General features: G+C 41.7%; 1 protein-coding gene across 1 annotated transcript in view; it reads right to left on the bottom strand.

The window, feature by feature from the left end:
• AMMECR1 (AMMECR nuclear protein 1) overlaps positions 1–18,712 on the bottom strand; it is a 231,784-nt gene that overhangs the window by 162,872 nt on the left and 50,200 nt on the right. Inside the window, exon 3 of the mRNA XM_072817532.1 lies at positions 11,528–11,580. The gene's annotated coding sequence lies outside the window, so the exon portion shown is untranslated. The remainder of the gene's footprint in view (positions 1–11,527; positions 11,581–18,712) is intronic.

Genomic DNA, 18,712 nt, shown 5'->3' with positions numbered 1-18,712 from the left:
TCAACCATGAGCTATCCAGGTACCTTGATACTATTGCAATCTAAACAGGTTTTAAAATATTGTATGTTTAAAGGCTTTAAGAGGTCAAAAAGAAACAGAATAAATAAAGCAAGAATATATATACACAAATACACATTGAAGAAAAGTTCCAGAAATGAAGAACATAGAAAATGTGGGACAAGCATTGGAAGACCTTAGCTCAAATTCCCATTGAAATGTAAAAAAAGTCAATTGGCAGGTTAAACTACAAATAAGAGGGCAGTCCCAGTGGCTCAGCGGTTTAGCACCACCTTCAGCCCAGGGCATGATCCTGGATACCCAGGATCGAGTCCCACATCAGGCTCCCTGCATGGAGCCTGCTTCTCCCTCTGCATGTGTCTCTGACTCTCTCTCTCTCTGTCTCTCATAAATAAATAAAAATCTTAAAAAAATAAACTACAAATAAGACATAAGAGAGGGGAGAATTAGTGACATAACAAATAGAGCTGAGATATTCATAGAGTATAACACAATACTATAAAAATGCTAAGTATGAAACAGAAATTAAAAGATACAGATGATAGACTAAGACACTCCACATACATCTAATAGAAATTCCAGAAGGAAATAAAATAGGAAGAGGTAATGTTTGAAGAGACATGGCTGAGTATTTCCAGAATTGATAAGACATGAGTCCTCAGGTTAAAAATCCTATACCTAGTCCTAAGCAGAATAAAGGAAGACAAATTGATAACTCCTGGATGCATCATGGTGGGACTTCAGGACATCAAGGGAGTATCATAAAACTTTCCATAGATAAATAATGCTGAAAGGTATTTCTGGAACAAAGGGTCTGCACATTGAAAAGAAATGAGTGTTTTTTACATGAATGAGTGAATTAGTGAGTCCAGTAATTATTTCAATCTAAGCATGATATTTCTTCTAGTACAGGCTGAGATTCCATCCTTCACTGTCTATTTTTTAAAAGATTTATTTATTTATTTATTTATTTATTTATTTATTTATTTATTGGAGAGGCAGAGAGAGAATCTTAGACTCCGCACTAAGCATGGAACCCAATGCGAGGCTTGATCTCACGACCCTGAAATCATGACATCAGCCAAAACCAAGAGTCGGATGCTTAACCGACTGCACCACCCAAGCACCCTGCGTCCAGCTATCTATTTACTTATATATTTGTAACTGCATCATTTCAATTGATTCATATTAAGCATGAAGCCAATTTAAATCCCCAGGACTTTTTCAAATGAAGGGCTATCTGCTTTAGTTTGCACTTGGGCAATTAATTTTAAAACCCAGGTGTAAGTCTACTTAGTTATTGATGAGATCCTTGGGAGCTGCAGCCATTTACAGAAGGCTTCATGAAGGAAGTAGGAGTTAGGCTACGTAGGACTTACTTTAGATGGAAGGGACAAAGGCGAGCATCTAGTTTCGTGGGATGAAGGTAACAAGTGTGATGAGGTATGTGAATAGGCCACAGGCTCAGAAATGAACTTGGAATGGATGTGTGAAAGGTGGGGGAATAAAGAGATAAGGTTCAAAGGCAGTGTGGGACCAGATAATAGAAAGCTGTAAAGCCAGGCAGAGTGTTTGAACTTGATAGCATATGTGGGCAATTGAGAGTCACATTAGGCTTTTGAAGAGGGAATTCTACATTACCTAGCCAAAGAAAGGGTGAATTAATCCAGGAATGAGCAGGAAGACTGACTGAAGTAATCCAAGCCAATCCAGTAACCCAATCCAAGTTCTGCTTCTGGGTTACTGACAGGTTATCCAGACAAGTAGTCAAGATCAGCAGACACTTCAAGGACACTAGAGTGACTTGACTTTGAACCCCTGGGCGATGTTTAGAAAGGAAGGCAATGAATGAAGGGGAATAAGAAATGGACTGGGAGGGTGGAATATACACTGAAGTAAGCATCTGAAAACCTTAAGTCTGATCCCACATCTACCCCCTACAATGTATGTGACCTAGTACAGATACTACATAAACATTGAAGCTAGCTTCCTCATCTGCAAATCTACTAGAATATGACCTCTATAGGGTCATAATTGCTTTGTTCACTGTGGTAACCCTAGCCCTGAGTATAGGACTTAGCATATAGTAGAGCTTCAGGAGAGAGTGATGGAATAGATGAATGAATGAATAGATGATATGAACTAATGTCTACCCTGCCTGCCCCATAGAGCTATTGTGAGGTTAAGATGAGATTAGGGATGAAAAACTATTATACAAAATTAAAACACCAAGCAATCTCCTGGTAAAATACTACAACTGCTATTGAGTGTATTCTTTGTTAAACTAGATTATATTAAATTGCTGTACTTTCAAGGTGAAATGATAAGTGGGCTGATGATATCAAGTTTTCTTAGTATAGAAAGTAAGAAGAATAGTGACAATATAAGACTTTTTAAGAGTGATTTTCCCCATTGAGGCAAGAACACATTGGGATCTGTGTTCTATACCATGTTCTGTACTCTGTACTCAATATACTTATGATAGGGGTCATGAACGATGTTAATTTCAGTTACCATTCATTGACTACCTCCAATGTGCTATGTCCTATCTGTCCTTAAAAAAAAAAAAAACCTGCAAAGAAGGTAAGAGTATTGCCATTTCAGAAACAAGGAAACTGAAGTTCAGAGAGGTGAAAATCACTTGCTTATAGCCACAGAGAGGAGGTTGCTGAGCTAGAAATTGTATCTCAAGTCTGTCTCTGAAGCCAGTGGGAAGAACCTCCAGATACACAGATTTCTTTACACCATAAGAACACCCTTGCTAAGAGACGGTGTAGTCCAAAAATGGAAGGGGCTACTTCCTGAGCTAATGAGGTTTTTTTCCACTAGAAGCAGGACCACTGCATAATTTGGGGGGGGGGGCAGTGCAAAATGAAATAGCCCTATGTCCACAAAGCTAGCTCGGAATGGAAATTTTCAAGCAGAAGTTAGCAGACTTCTAGACAGGAATGTTATAAAGAGTAGTTGACAGGAGCTGAATCTGAGGTTCTCCCAGTCTGAGACCAGACTGGATTAGAGTAGCTTCCCAGGGTGACTAACATAACACCTCAGAGGCCATCAGATGAGTAGGAATTCTACAAGGTGACTCAGAGGGATCCATGGTGCTATGATCATCAAAACATGCTCTACCCTGTGAAGCAGCACAGTCAGGAGAAAACAAGAAAGAAACTCTTTTCGTGGTGGTGAGACATGATAGAGTCAGGAGGTGAGGGTTCAAATTCTAACTCTGCCACTTCCTGGCTAGTGTGTGCCTTTGAATGAGTCACTTAAAACTCTGAGACTGGGTCACCCGGCTGGTTCTGTCAGAAAAGCATGCGACTCTGGATTTTGGGGCTGTGAGTTTAAGCCCCACGTTAGGTGCAGAGCTTACTTCAAAAGAAAAATCATTTAAAAAATCCCTCTCTGAGACTGTTGTCTCACCTACGATATGACCATAGTACCTGCCTTGCAGGGTTGTGGGGAGGTTTTAGTGAGATGAATCAAGCCAAGTGTCCACGGCACTCAGTAAGTCCTCAATCAATGCAAGCCATTGCTTTCTCTGTTACTGATGTGGGAGGGATGGATCTGGTCATTTGCTTCTTGTTGATCACTTAATAGCTCAGTAGACAAGTCTGCCAGACCCAGCCAGAGACACAGAAACTCACTTCCACTGTGGTCTCCCCAGTCAGCACGATCCAGGTGGTGGGCTGGGGGCGAAGTTTGAGTAGAGCCACTAGGCGATGGTAATAACCATGAATCTTCAAGAAGAATGGAACTCAGGATGCCTGGGTGGCTCAGTGGTCCAGCATCTGCCTTTGGTTCTGGTCATGATCCTGGGGTCCTGGGATCGAGTCCTGAGTTGGGCTCCCCGTAGGGAGCCTGCTTCTCCATCTGCCTATGTCTCTGCCTCTCTCTCTCTGTGTCTCTCATGAATAAACAAATAAATTCTTAAAAAGAAGAAAGAGAAGAAGAATGGGACTTGTGGGATTTTCCCCTAGCCCTGAACACACTCCTTCACAGACGAGGACTGTTTAGGCCCAATGTGGAAATCCTGCCAGGGGAATGTTTTACCAATGCTAACTATCAGAACTAAGAATCAAATTTATTCCTGCCCAGTAGAAGTATACACATTAGCCGGTTGGACTCTCAAGAGCCACCAGCTCTGTCTGCAAGACCTCTGTCCCACGTCTTCATGATTCTGTGAAATAGCCAGCATAGCAGAGCACAGATGCCCATGGTTTTCCAGGAACTTCATTGTTTCTTACACAGTGCAGAGAGAATGCTGTGGGGACTGCGGGAACATTGAACTAAATCACTGAATAGCTTGGCTTCTTTTCTTTTCTTTCTTTTCTTTTCTTTTCTTCTTTTCTTTTCTTTTCTTTTCTTTTCTTTTCTTTTCTTTTCTTTTCTTTCTTCTTTTTAATAACACCCCAACCAAACCATTAATTAACTGGGCAAAATGCTGAAACTATTATACACTAATCCCCACCCTCCATCCCCCTATGTCCATGTGCTTCACAGCAGTTTCTTACTCAGGACGGGTGGACTATTTCTTTTGCTTTTGTTTGAAAAAAAAAATACTTTTCATTTGGCCTTGGGCTCAACTCATAACTTCTCTTTCCCCTAGATTACCTAAGTCATATATCTGCACCCATTTTAATTTGTACAGAGAGTGAGGATTTTAATATCTACCCTCACCTCCAGTATCTCTCCACTTTCATCCTTTTCTTCAAGCTCCCTGATTTTCCGTGGACATTCATTTTGAAATCTGACATGCCGGCTCTGCCCAATTTCCTTTGCTACTGTTTACCACAGCTTTGGTGCCATAAATATGAAATATTTCCAATATGACCTATCTTTGGGGCCGGGGAGGTCCTTAATGTTGGAGAGGAAGACAGAGGAGGTCACGGAAGCTCAATGAATAATTACCTATTTAATAGATGTTTGTATTCTTTCATCTTTCCTCTCTCCTGCATTCCTTGGGCCACTACTCTAGCTTGGTTTTTCATCCTCTCTTCCCTAGACTGTGGCAAAAGCCTCCTAACTAGTTGCTCTGAATCCAGCTTCTTCTTCTTTAAATGATCCTCAACATAGCTGCCAGCCATCTCTGTAAACCTCAGATTTTGTCTAAAGACCCTTAGTGGCTCCCCATTAACTAGTGAGTAATGTACAAACTCCTCATCCTGACATTCAAGGATCTCCTCAATTCCTGGCTGCACTGATCTTTTTCAGCCTTTTCTCCCATGACTCTTCTTCTGCCCCATTTCCTCTGGCTTCAGTTGAACTGGACCACTCCTTGCTTCCAGAGCACCCCCTCTGTTCTCCTGCTTCAGGGTTTCTTCCACCTGGGATCACCTCCTCTCCCCCACCCCCGCAGAGTTCTCTGTTCTCCATTCTGTTCTCTCTTCATTCTCTAGTGCCACACTTCAAATTTTTTTTAAAGAGTTAATTTATTTATTCATGAGACACACACACACACACACACACACACACACACACACACAGAGTCAGAGACATAGGCAGAGGGAGAAGCAGACTCCCTGTAGGGAGCCAGATACGGGACTCAATCCCAGGACCCTGGGATCATATCCTGAGCAGAAGGCAGACGCTCAACTGGTGAGCCACCCAGGCTTCCCCCACCTACTTCAAGAAGCCTTTCTAGGATGTCAGCTGGCTTCGAGCTTACCTATCCATGAAATTCCACAGCATTTAGCATTTCTTTTAAGGCACTCATCATAGGGAGCTTATCATGGCTATAGGTATAATAAGATTAACAACTTACATTTATTGAGTGCTTACTATGTGTCAGGCATGTGCTGAATGCTTTTCGGGTGTCATGTGTACCACAGGTTTGCATTTTTTTGGCTTCAGGATTTTTACATGGTTAAAAATTATTGAGGACCTCAAAGAGTATTTGTTTACTTGGCTTATATTTGTCAATGTTAAGTTTGTTATATATTAAAACTAAGAAATTTTATTTTTTTGTTTTATTTTTTTAAGATTTTATTTATTTATTCATGAGACACACAGAGAGAGAGGCAGAGACATAGGCAGAGGAAGAAGCAGGCTCCCTGTGGGGAGCCCATGTGAGACTCGATCCCAGGACCTCAGGATCATGACCTGAGCCGAAGGCAGATGCTCAATCGCGGAGCCACCCGGGTGCCCCAAAACTGAGAAATTTAAAAAATATATTTATTTATCATCTTATTAAAATGATAATAGTGCCACACATGGGGCCCTTGGGTGGCTCAGTTGGTTGAGTGTCTGCCTTCGGCTCAAGTCATGATCTCAGGGGCCTAGAATCCAGCCCCGTGTTGGGCTCCCTGCTCAGTGGGGAGTCTGCTTCTCCCTCTGCCCCTCTCCCTGCTTGTGCTCCCTCTTCCTCCCTCTCTGTCTCTCAAATAAATAAATAAAATCTTTTTAAAAATAAAAAAATTTAAATGACAATATTAAACCTATTGCATATGTTAATACAAATAACATTTTTATGAGAAAGAATTATTTTTTCCAAAACTCCTCAAAAATATAGTGAGGATAATAGCATTGTTTCCTATTTTTGCAAATCTTTCTAATATTTGGATGAAGAGAAGATAATTGGATTCTCCCATCTGCTTCTGCATTCAACCTATTGCTAGATCACACATCATGCAGCCTCTGGACAACTCCACTATACATTTGTAAGAATACGAAAGTGAAAAAAGCAAAAACCGGCCTTGGTATTTTTATGAAAATACTGTTGACCTCACAGATCTCCAGGGGTTCCCTGAGCCACACTTCGAGAACTGCTGGTCAACATCAAAGTGCTAACATATATAAATTGCTTAGAATAGTGCCTGGCACATCATCAGTAGTATGTAAGTGTTGGCTATTATTATCTTCTTCAATACCTGCAGTACCACCTCCTACGTGATGTGGGTACTTATTATTCTCATTTTATAGGTGGGAAAACTAAGGCACAGAAATTAAGTAACTTGCCCAAGATGATGCAGAGGCAGATCTAGGGTTTGAAGCCAGGTAGTCTTTCCCCAACACCTGGGCTCTTGACCACTCTGCTAGATTGCCTCTCCACCTACTCAGTAAAGGAGTTAAAGGACAGAGGTTATGCCTTGTCATCTCCATATCCCCACGGTCTGGCCAACCCATTGAACTTTAAATAATCTGGGCATTTATGATTGGCTGTTTGTCAGTGGTCTCTAAAAGTTAAATCTTGAGCATGATGAAATTGACCCTAAGGGTCTGTGGAAGGTCAAAAAGTTGAAAAGGTGAAATTTGTGGATTTTGGAATGAGACAGACATGGGTGGCTTCAAATGTCAGTTCTACCACTACTATTTGGCTGTGTAAGCTTGGCCTGGTTTTGAATCTGTTTGAGCTTTCGTCTCCTCTTTTGTAAAATGGTACTATAAATCTTTCCATAGATTCATCCAGACTAAATGGATGTAAAGTGCCTGGTGTATCAGAGAGGCCCAGTAGCATAAGTTTGCTATATTCTTCTTTGACCTCATTAAATCAACTCCAGGAGAGCAGGGTTTTTTTTTCTTTTGTCTGTTTTGGTCACTGCATTATTCCCAGGGTTCACAGCAATGCCTGACATATAGTAGGTGCTCAATAAACGAATGATCCTGGGTGTGCTAGCATAGCACAAATACATACTGGGTGGCTCAATACTATGTTGAATTTGATGAATTGAAGAGTCGTGCTGATTAGAGTGATTATAGTGCCCCCCAGGAAACTCTACTTCCATGAATAATAACAATTTATGAAGAGCCCTACGGAGGGTATGATTATGGCCACAACTGCCAATCAGCTACCAATTGATTGTGCCCTGGGGGGCACCCAAATCCCTTCTGGGAATTGTTCTCTGGGAAGACACATTTGAGTGGTCCTTAGAGACACTGAAATGACAACTGCTGTGCCCCACTGCTGGCTCTGCCAATCTAGTGGGATATGGACTTTTATTTTAGAGGGGGATGGGATTAGGGAGGAGCAGAGGGAGAGGGAGGGAGAGAATCTCAAGTAGGTTCCATGCCTAGAGCTGAGCCCAACATGGGGCTTGATATCGTGACCCTCAGGTAGTGACCTGAGCTGAAATCAAGAGACACTTACCCACTGAGCCACCCAGGCGCCCCCGGGGATGTGCGCTTTTAACACCAAGCACAGCTCCTTCTACATGTTCCTCGCTCACTCTCATGCTCTGTTCCCACTACTGTGCTCACACCTCAGATGATATATTGAGGCCCCTCCCTGGGTTTCCTTTTTAACAACAGGCTTGCTCTTTCATGATATTCAGTATCATCCCACCTCCATCCCCTTTTCACTGCACCTTTGAATTGCTCCCTGGTGTTCTATTCTTGATTGCTTTCCATTTCTATGATAGTTCACAGGAAGAGCCTTTTTGTGGCCTACTTTCTTAGTAAATGGTTTGGGAAGATTCTAATTTCCATCTGATATTAATTCTCTATGAGACACAAAAAAAGAGAAGGATCTTTTTTCAGCAGTTCTTTTAGTGTTATTTTAAATTGTAAGACACAGAAGTCTTCTGTCAGGCTGTCTCCTTCATTTCAAGAGACTTCATTTTCCTTCAGTGATGAGCTGGAACTTCAGAGCTGGAGAACCATGCAGCCCATCATGGTTTTCGGCTAAACCCTACTTTTTTCCTCTATGTCCACTCTTGGCCTTAGAGTGGTTTTTACCTATTTTGAAAACAAGTCTTGTTTCCTCAGTTCACTCTGAAATGTAGTTGCTGAGGTAAATACCTATCCTTCCCCCCAGCACATATTCTTTCACATATACTCGTGCACATGTTCACGTGTGTCACATGCGAGCATACTTTTGAGCGATGAGGAAGACAGTGGGAAATGGGGGAGCAAATATATTATTTTTCATTCAGGTAGACTTTCCAATATTGATGAATAAAACTCCAGGGATTCCTTGTTTTGAAATACATGGATGGCCTTTGGGGGGGTCTGCCACATCCCCTGAAATTTAGGCATTCAATAATTTATTGAGCATTTACTATGTGATGGACCCTTCAGTAGGTGTACCTATTTGTGTCATATAATTTATTCTTCACTACACCTCTAAGAATAGATTACTATGATCTGCATTTGCATATGAGGAAAGAGTCTCAGTGAGGGGAAATGACTTGCCCAAGATCACTCGGTCAGTAAGCAGTAAATCTGGCTTTGAAAGCCAGTTCTGATTCCTAACCATAATCAGGCCTTCCAGACACAAAGGAGCAGCTGGCATTTCAACAGATGGGAATGGGAAAGAGAAAGAAAGCTAGCATGAATAACATGACTGCAAGGACAAGCATGGGAAAAGAAGAGCTACATATAGAGTAGTAGGAGTTAAGGTTGCAAAATTATGTTGCAGCCAGAGCCTACAAGGTTTAGAAACATGAACTTCTTTCCATCAACCTTTTTTCCAACCATCTGGAGTAGGATAGTGGCCTGGACAGATGTGCTGGAGGAAGATAAATATGATTTGGGTCTGAATCCATGGCTCCTCTATGGTGTTGATAGTCTTTTAAAAAAATTCTTTGCTAAGAATGTTAGCAAATAAACTCTTAGCAAAGAATTTATTCACTCCAAGCCAATGCTTCAGTAAGAAATTTCTCTTTGTATTTAAATGCTGTAGCAAAAATTCAGAAGGCCATGTGGAAAAACACAGAGAGGAAACAAAGCACACACAAACACAAGATAATTATGTACAAGTCTAGGAAGAAAGAGCATGGTGGGTTATAATGAACTCTATTGAACAGAATATGAGTCAGCAAGGTCCCAATCACAGAGGAAGGGAAGCAGCACCCAGAGTGCTACCATTAGTGAGGACCTGGGAGACATGGAGGAGCGGTGTGGAAATGACGTTTCCAGACTTTCTGATTCCTTTTTTTTTAATTTTTAAAGATTTTATTTACTTATGCATGAGAGGGGGAGAGAGAGAGAGAGAGAGAGAGAGAGGAGGCAGAGACACAGCCAGAGAGGGAAGCAGGCTCCATGCAGGGAGCCTGATGTGGGACTTGATCCTGGGATCCCAGGATCACGCCCCAGGCTGAAGGCGGCGCTAAACTGCTGAGCCACCCGGGCTGCCCCTTCCGATTCCTTTTGTTACAAGAGCAGAAGAGAACCTACAAAGGAGGCCGAGGAGAACCATGGAGTTCTAGACTAAATGAGAGAAAAGAGAAAGGAGATAAGAAGGAAGGGTGTAACCCATGGCTGGCTTTGCTGTCAACACAGTCAGACAACCAAGGCAAGCTCACTAGCTTTAGAAGACTACGCAGGAAGTAGCCAAGTGTGAACAAATCTCCTCCCAAAGTGATGAGTTTGTCAAATTCACTTGTCAGAATAGTTGGCTGTGTCCCAGAGTCCTCTCTCCTTTTCCCTTATTCTCTGTAGTCAGTTGGTCACCAAGTGGCTGCTAGTCTACCTTGGAAGCCTATCCTGAGTTGAGGCACTTCTCCTGACCGCCACCAATGGGTCAATGGTGTTAAACTCCATATCCTCTCTCACCTGGACTAGGCTTCCTGCTTCTAGTTAGTCCCTTCCTCCCTGTAGCTCAGGCTCCAATCAACCTCAAGACTGAGCCTCCTAATACTTCCCTGCTTATAAACCCTCATTGGCAGTCCATTGCCCATAGGACACAGTAGAACTCTCTTAGTTTTGCACAGGGAAGTAGCAAAGGAACCAAAGGATATTCTTCCCCCAGGCCTGTCGATGAAGGGACAACTAAGGAGTTAGACCTCAGGTGAGAAACTCTTGAAACAAGCTAACTAGTAGCTTCTTCCTCCTGATCTCAGAACCATCCCTCTTCCCAGTGTGTGTATATATGGTAGTTGAGTGGGTATTGATTAACCTATGCTTGCACTTAACCTAATGGTAGATTAGAGGAGGGTAAATGTCTCTTTCTCAAGTGTGTATATGAGACTCTTTCTTCCAGGAGACTTCTCCATGATAATCTTCTTTACCACCATGGATCATCTCCTTTCCATTAGCAAGACTCATTGCCCAGGCTTGGAAAAATCAAGAGTGAATAAAAAAAGAGGGAGAATCTCACGGTCGACATCCTGGTCCAGCTCACTTTTATTCATTCTTCTGCTGTGCATACCTTCACTCTGACTGCCCAGCCTACTTCTCCAGTCTCATCCTCCACTAGCATTGCTTCTTCCCACCTCTTCGTCATCCCAACATACTCTAGCCTCCAGTCATACTGAACTTTTCAATGTTCCTCAGATAAACTAGGTCTTTGCAGAAGTTCATGAGCATGTTGTTCCCTCTGCTCAAAACACCCTTTCTCCTCTTATTGCACCAGTAAATTCTTACCCTCTTTTAAGACCCAACACAACTTTTGCATGCTGTGGGAAACCTTTACTGACTGCCCCAGATAGATTAATAGCCCTCTTCCTTGGGGTCCCCTAGCATTTTCCCCCCAAACCTTCGTTATGGTACTGCACTTAGGGAAATCCAATGTAATGACTAGAAGATGAGGCTCTGGAGGCATCTTGCTTACATTCGAGTCCTGACTGTTACTTACCAGCTATCTGGTGCTGAGCCAATGACTTCATCTCCTTTTGCCTGCTTCCTCACCTATAAAGTGGAATAAATGAGATCATAGTTGCAAAACCTTTAGAACAGAGCCTGTCGAATAAATAGTGGGCATCCCCATCTCTCCTAATGTTGTGTTGTTTCTATATAGAGAGCATATTTATACATACATAACATACCTACATTATCATATTATATGAGTATATTATTGGTATAGCACTATTTAACTTTTGCTTTAATATTTTTTATATCTTATCTACTCAGCTGGTTTATAAGTGTTTTGAGGAGAGGACCTTTGTATTACCCTGTAGTGACTTGTGTAAGTATGGGCTCATTAAATATTGGTGGGAGGGAGTATATTATAGTGGAAAGAGCACCAGGGTCAGAGAAAGTTGGGTTTGAATCTCAGCTTCTTCATCTGTAAAATAGGGTGATAATAATACTTACCCAAAGGTGATGTTTTAAGGATTAAATAAGTCAGAACCTGAAAAGCCTAGCACATGGCGGACGTTTGCAAAAATGGTCATCATCATCAACTTTGTGTCCCCCCCCCCCCATTTAGCTTAATAAATACCGGTGCTAGAATAAATGAACCTAGCTATCTTCTGAAACTTGGGGCTCTAGGGGAGTCTGGCAGGCATTATAATTCCATTTACTCCTAGGAATCAAGAGGAAAATGTGAGTCATCTCCACTCCATTTCATAGATCACTCTGAACTGGGGTGCCCTCCTCTAGAAAGCAACAGACATGACCTGCTGAATCACTGTAAAGTCCATTCTGTACAGATTACTCTGACACCCTCTGCCTCCCGTATAGCTCATCAGACACAGTCACCCACATATTAGGTACAAAGTGCATACTCTTCCTGGGATGGGCAGAAGGAGTAACCAAATTGCTTGTGGTGCCAAAATGTTTATAAATCCATTCCCCTTGTTTGTTCTGTAGCCTTTTCCCTCTTATTTGCTAGTTAACTTGCCCTACCCTTACTCTCAGCCTAGTCTGAGTCTGTGAAGATTGTCTCTTCCTCGCTCCAGCAGAATAATGGAGAGATGGCAAGCATGGAAGAATGGAACACTCTAGATGCAAACGGCCTGGATTAGAATTCTACCTCCACCACTCCCCACTGTGAGACCTTTGGCTAATCCCTTCATGCTTGTGTGACTTCATTTCTGCATCTGTCAAATAGGGGCAGTAAAAGTACCTTCCTTCTGGGGGTTTTGTGAGGATTAAATGAGTTACTACATCTAGGAGGTTTAGAAGACTGTAACACAATAGATGCTATTTAAATACTGGCTATTATTGTTTTAACAACTTTATGGAGACATCATTCGTAGACGGTCAAACCACAGAATTCGCCCGTGTATACAGTTCAGTGGTTTTTAATATAGTCACAGAGTTGTGCAGCTATCCCCACAATCTAATTCTGTAACGTTGGCATCACCCCCAGAAGGAACCCTGGAGCCATTAGCATGTGGCCATTCCCATCCCTGCCTCCCTTCCTCAGCCCCAAGTAACCACCAATCTATTTGCTATAGGTTTGCCTCTTCATATACATTTCATATAAATGGACCTATACAGCACCGGGTCTTTTGTGATTCACTTTTCTCACTTAGTGTAATGTTTTCAAGGTCCATCCCTGTTGTAGAATGTCTCCGTATTTCATTCCTTTTTATGGACGAATACTGTTCCATTGTATTGGTACATCACATTTTGTTTACCCATTCCTCAGATGATTGGCATTTGGGTTGGTTTGGCTATTATGAGTAATGCTGCTATGAACTTTCATTTACAGGCTTGTGTATGAAAAATATGGTTTCAAAAAAAAAGAAAGAAAAATATGGTTTCAATTCTTTTGGGTGCATACCTAGGATTGGAACTGCCAGATCAGATGGTGACACTGTGTTTAACAGTATGAGGAACTACCAAACTAGATTCCACAGCGGCTGGACTATTTTACATTCCTGCCAGTGGTGGCAATGAGAGTTCCAATGTCTCCACATCTTCATCAACACTTGTTATCTATTTTATTAAAGCCATCCTAGAGGGTGTGAAACGGTATCTCATTGTGATTTTAATTTGCCATTCCCTGATGGTTGTTGATGTGGAGCATCTTTTCATGTCCTCATTAGCCATTCTTATGTCGTTAGAGAAATGTCTATTCAAATCCTTTGCTCATTTTAAAATTGCATTGTCTTTCTATTACAGGGTTGTAACAGTTCTTTATGTATTCTGGATACAAGTGCCCTGTCTGATAAGCGTTTGTAAATATTTCCTCTCATCCCCTGTGTTATCTTTTCACTGTTTTGAAGCTATGTTTACTAAATAGAAATGTACAAGTTCGCATATAATCAAGAGCACAGACTATATTGGAGAGAGTACGATCTAAAAATCAGCTGAGAGATTCCCTTAGGTATACTACTCTTTTCTACTATTCTCCTTTAAAATTAAATCCAAAACAGACTATTCTACTCTCTGTCAGGCAGTGTAAAAGAATAAGATCTGGCCTCCATTCTCAAAGAGCTTACTAACTTAGAGGGAAGTAAAGACAAACATATGGACACTTAAATAATTATAACATGTTTAAATAGCAGTTCAAGACCACAAAAGAAAAGGTGCCACAAAGCACTGTGTGATTAATTGCTAAATGAATTGCATGGAAAATAATTGCAATGGGAACTCCAAGAAGGGAGAGAGAGCACTTGGGGCTGGCCTGGTCAGGGAGAGCTTTAAGGAGGAGCTATTTAAGTAGTCTGTAATTGACTGCAGCCATGCCTTTATATAATACCAAATGAAAATGTGGAGAGCAAAAAAATATTGACTTGGTTTGAAGTGAGGCATTGTCACAATTACACTGATCACACCATTTCACTTCAACCTCAGCAAAAATCCCCACAGTTCCATCTTCCTTGTGAAGACTTCTGTGGATCCTGTCTAGTGCTGAGGTTACCAGTTAGCAATATGACCAAAACATTTGGCTCACAGACATGTTTTGTTTGACCCAATTATAAAACTTTAGAATTAGCTGCCAAAAAAATTTTAGTGGGCAAGTGTCACACAAAATAAGTATTTCTGTTTCTCTAGAAAAATCAGAAGACCTGGCAACCCTGGGCTAGAGCATGAATTCTCTAGCACCATGGCTAATTCACCCCTGCTTGCACCTACAGACTTTTCCATTTCAGACCTCTTAGAATCGTGGGTCTTTTTTTTTTTTAATTTATGACAGTCAGAGAGAGAGAGAGAGAGAGAGAGGCAGAGACACAGGCAGAGGGAGAAGCAGGCTCCATGCACCGGGAGCCCTACGTGGGATTCGATCCCGGGTCTCCAGGATCGCGCCCTGGGCCAAAGGCAGGCGCCAAACCGCTGCGCCACTCAGGGATCCCAGAATCGTGGGTCTTATACTGAAAGCTACCTCAAGAGCACATTTGGCAGCACCTGGGTGGCTCAGTCAGTTAAGCATCTGCCTTCAGCTCAGATCATGGTCTCGGGGTCCTGAGATTGAGCCCTGCATTGGGCTCTCTGCTTGGCAGGGAGCCTGCTTCTCCCTCTCCCTTTGCCTCTTCCCCTGCCCATGCACTCTCTCTCTCTCTCTCTCCTTCTCTCAAATAAATAAAAAGCTTTTTTAAAAGAGCACATCCATTTCCATTCCCTGCTTTGGGGCATGTGTAGTATTATTACCCTTAATTTACAGAGTATTAATTAAAACCCATACAGGTTATGACTTGCCCAAGGTCACAGAGCTATTAAGTGGGACACGGAGAACTCCAACCCACGTTTTCTGCTTCTCAACTCAATGTTCTTTCAATAATGTATCTTTCCAGTCCAGATATTGCTTAATAGCATTCTTCTGGCACTTTCTGGTCACTACTCAGTGCAGTTGAATGGTTTTTGATAGGATAGCTGTCTCTCTGAAACTGCGTGTAACATCCCAGGGGACAGGCGGTCCACATCGTGTTCTCTGAAAGCCTAGAGCGTGGGCACAGTGTCTTGCACTGGAGAGGCACTCAGTAGATATTCGTTGGCTTGTTGATCAGTAGGACTGTGAAAAACTTATAGTATAGCTTTCCTTTGAAACTTGTGTGTGTATAAATGGCTTATTGTTCAGAGACAACTATGTCTGGTGCCTTTAAGATGTTTCAGCATTGCAATGACTTGGTGGGGCAAGCTGCTTGGTGTGGATAGGCTGGCTTAAGGGATAATCTCCACATATTTCATGCAAAGCTTTTTATCCTAAACTGAATATATCAAAAGAGGGAATGAGTGATTTATTTGCCAAAGGAACTGTCTTTTGATCTAAGGATGGGATATGGAAGGGACTATTATGTAGGTACATGTCATATGATGTAGGCACCTTTCTTTATCTTGGCTGTTTTCTGAGTGATAAGAGGCAAAATGAAATAATAACAGATGTAGGGAAAGTGGTTTAAAGCTTTTCCATAGAAGATCGGGGATTTTCAAACCTGAGGGTGCATCAGAATCCCCTGGAGGGCTTGTTAAAACGCAAATTGTGGCACTCTATCCCAGAGTTTCTGATTTGGTGGTCCTGAAATGAGTGAGGCCCAAGAATTTGCATTTCTGACAAGTTCCCAGGTGATGCCGATGCCACTGATTCGAGGATCAGACTTTAAGAACCATTGCTTTAGATCAACAAGGTAGTTGTCCTGAGAGTAGTTAATTTGAGAGATCTCAGCAAAAGTTAGCAACCGGAAGAAAAAAGACTGTGGGGGAAAGCATGCAATGTATGCAGTGGGGAAAGCATTAACTGGGACCATCTGAGTGGCTCAGTCAGTTAAGTGTCTGCCTTTGGCTTAGGTCATGATCACGGGGTCCTGGGATGTGGCCTCGCATTGGGCTTCTTGCTCAATGGGGGACGGCTTCTCCCTCTCCCTTTGCCCCTCTCCTGGCCTGTGCTGTCTCTCTCTGGTTCTCTCTCTCTCTCTCTCTCAAATAAATGAATAAAATCTTTTTAAAAAGAAAGAAATCTCTCTCAAATAAATGAATAAAGTATTTTTTAAAAGAAAGAAAGAAAGCATGAACTGTCCAAGAAACCAGTGGTATTTCCTTAAGCAGTGTCCAAAGCATAGTAAGTACAGTTTAATTCACATTACTGACTTCGTTTACTAGCATTTTCCAAATTACACGTTATAGAACACTGTAAGGTGTTAATAGGCATTATTAATAGGATCCATAGTTAATAGGATCCATCGTCTGATAAGGTTGGAAGATTTTGAGTTAAATAAAATTAAGCAGAACTGTTTACTGCAAGTCTTCTCAGAGCCTTTAAAATGCTAACATGCATGGCAAATCTCCAAGTGTAGATAGAATACAAAGCATTTCTCAGCTTTAGTTGACTAAGGATTATTTATTAATTCCTGACTAGTTTTCTGTAGGATATGGCTTGAGAAATATTTGTTGGTGTACACCCAAGTGCCAAAACATTTTATCAATGGGTGAGGCTGCTTAGGACAATGGAAATAGCCCTGGACAGGGAGTCGAAAGGTCTGGGATTTTGTCCTGTTTCTGCCATTTTGTTCTGCCACAGATTAACTTCTTGCTCCCATGAAGACAGGTGTGACTGAAATTTATCATTCTTTTGCAAATGTGGATAGTCAGTAACCCCTGGCCAACACACACACACACACACACACACACACACACACAAACACACACACTTTAAACCTGGAATTTAGCATGTTCTCAGGAGTATTCAATCTTCAGAGCCAGAACGGTGAAAAGCTCTATGCTGACAGTTTGATAGGAAGGAAGAAAGGAAGAAAGGAAGGAAGGGAGGGACAGTCCAGAGTCAAGTCGTTGCAGACTATGATTCCAATTGCAAAGAACAGACTGAGAGGCATAGACACATCCTGTGTTTATTGGATTCCTGGCTCTCAGAAAAAGTTTTGTTTCACCAAGGACACTGAGTCAGCTTGTTTGTTTACCCAAAGCACTGGAAGTCTGTCTGTCCCCCATTTAATGATTAGTGTTGGGTTTTTTTCCATTTGAACAAAATACAATGTTTCCCCAATAGAAAACATTGCAAATTGAATGTGATTAGGGTGCCACAGCATATACACATTGATATATAGTTAAAATGCATGCCCACCAGCCTGGGTGACTCAGTGGTTTAGTGCCACCTTCAGCTCAGGGTGTGATCCTGGAGACCTGGGATCGAGTCCCACTTCGGGCTCCCTGTGTGGAGCCTGCTTCTCCCTCTGCCTGTGTCTCTGCCTTTCTCTCTGTGTGTGTCTCTCATGAATAAATAAATAAAATCTTTAAAAAAATGTATGCCCACATTAAACAATGGTTTTAAAAGAAGCAGATGGGATCTCTGATTAAATTAGTATTTGCTACATTTCTACAAGGTACACAAATCTATGCAACATGGGGTCCCTACTAGTTCCGTGTGAAAGATCTCTTTAAAAATATAAGGGTAACTGCAGCTTAAAAAAGTAAAATGTTTACAAGCTCTCTTTTTTAAACTTCAAGGCACAAATCATATTTAATTGCAGGGGAAAATATATATACATATATGCTAATAAATCTGATCACCTATTCGCATCGAAGAACGACAAGAATATCAGCACTGCTTTTGACTACAGTGTTTGAGAAGTTACAATTCAGAAGCAGCTTTTCAATCTTTTATCTTGAAATCAGACCTCCTGGATATCTTGAAGCTAAGTGAATTGAATATGCTCAAAGGATCTCAGGGGACTCCTCACTGCTGTAGAGCCCCAAAGCACAAGGCTAAGTAGAAATTGCACATGCTGTCATACAGCCCAATAGAGAAGGTTCTGGTGAGTTCTTGGATCCTGGCTAGCTTTCAGGAGGGGTTGAGATGTATTGACTAAATTGTCTGCTTACTCCAACCCATCTGCTGCCTCATCCAGTGAACCTTATCAGTGAAGTCAAGAAGGTGAAATTGGTTTTTCATCTAGATTTTGACCATGAGGTCTTTCAAGAAAGAATTTTCCCTTTCTGCAATATGCCTTTATTTTCCATGGCCATTAAAACTTATTTACTCTTGAGCCAGCCTCAGTGGTGAAAAAGCAGCTGGTTGCTACTCTTTCCTATCTACTTTTTGTCAACTGAAACGTGGTAATTCAGAGTAATCGCAATTTCAAAAGGAGGCTGGTTCACTCTGGAGTGGAAATTGGGGAGAATCACTGTGAAGCTCTTT

Source organism: Canis lupus, chromosome X (assembly GCF_048164855.1).
Source record: "Canis lupus baileyi chromosome X, mCanLup2.hap1, whole genome shotgun sequence".
Classification (NCBI taxonomy): domain Eukaryota; kingdom Metazoa; phylum Chordata; class Mammalia; order Carnivora; family Canidae; genus Canis; species Canis lupus.
This window is presented reverse-complemented; position numbering and strand designations above follow the sequence as displayed.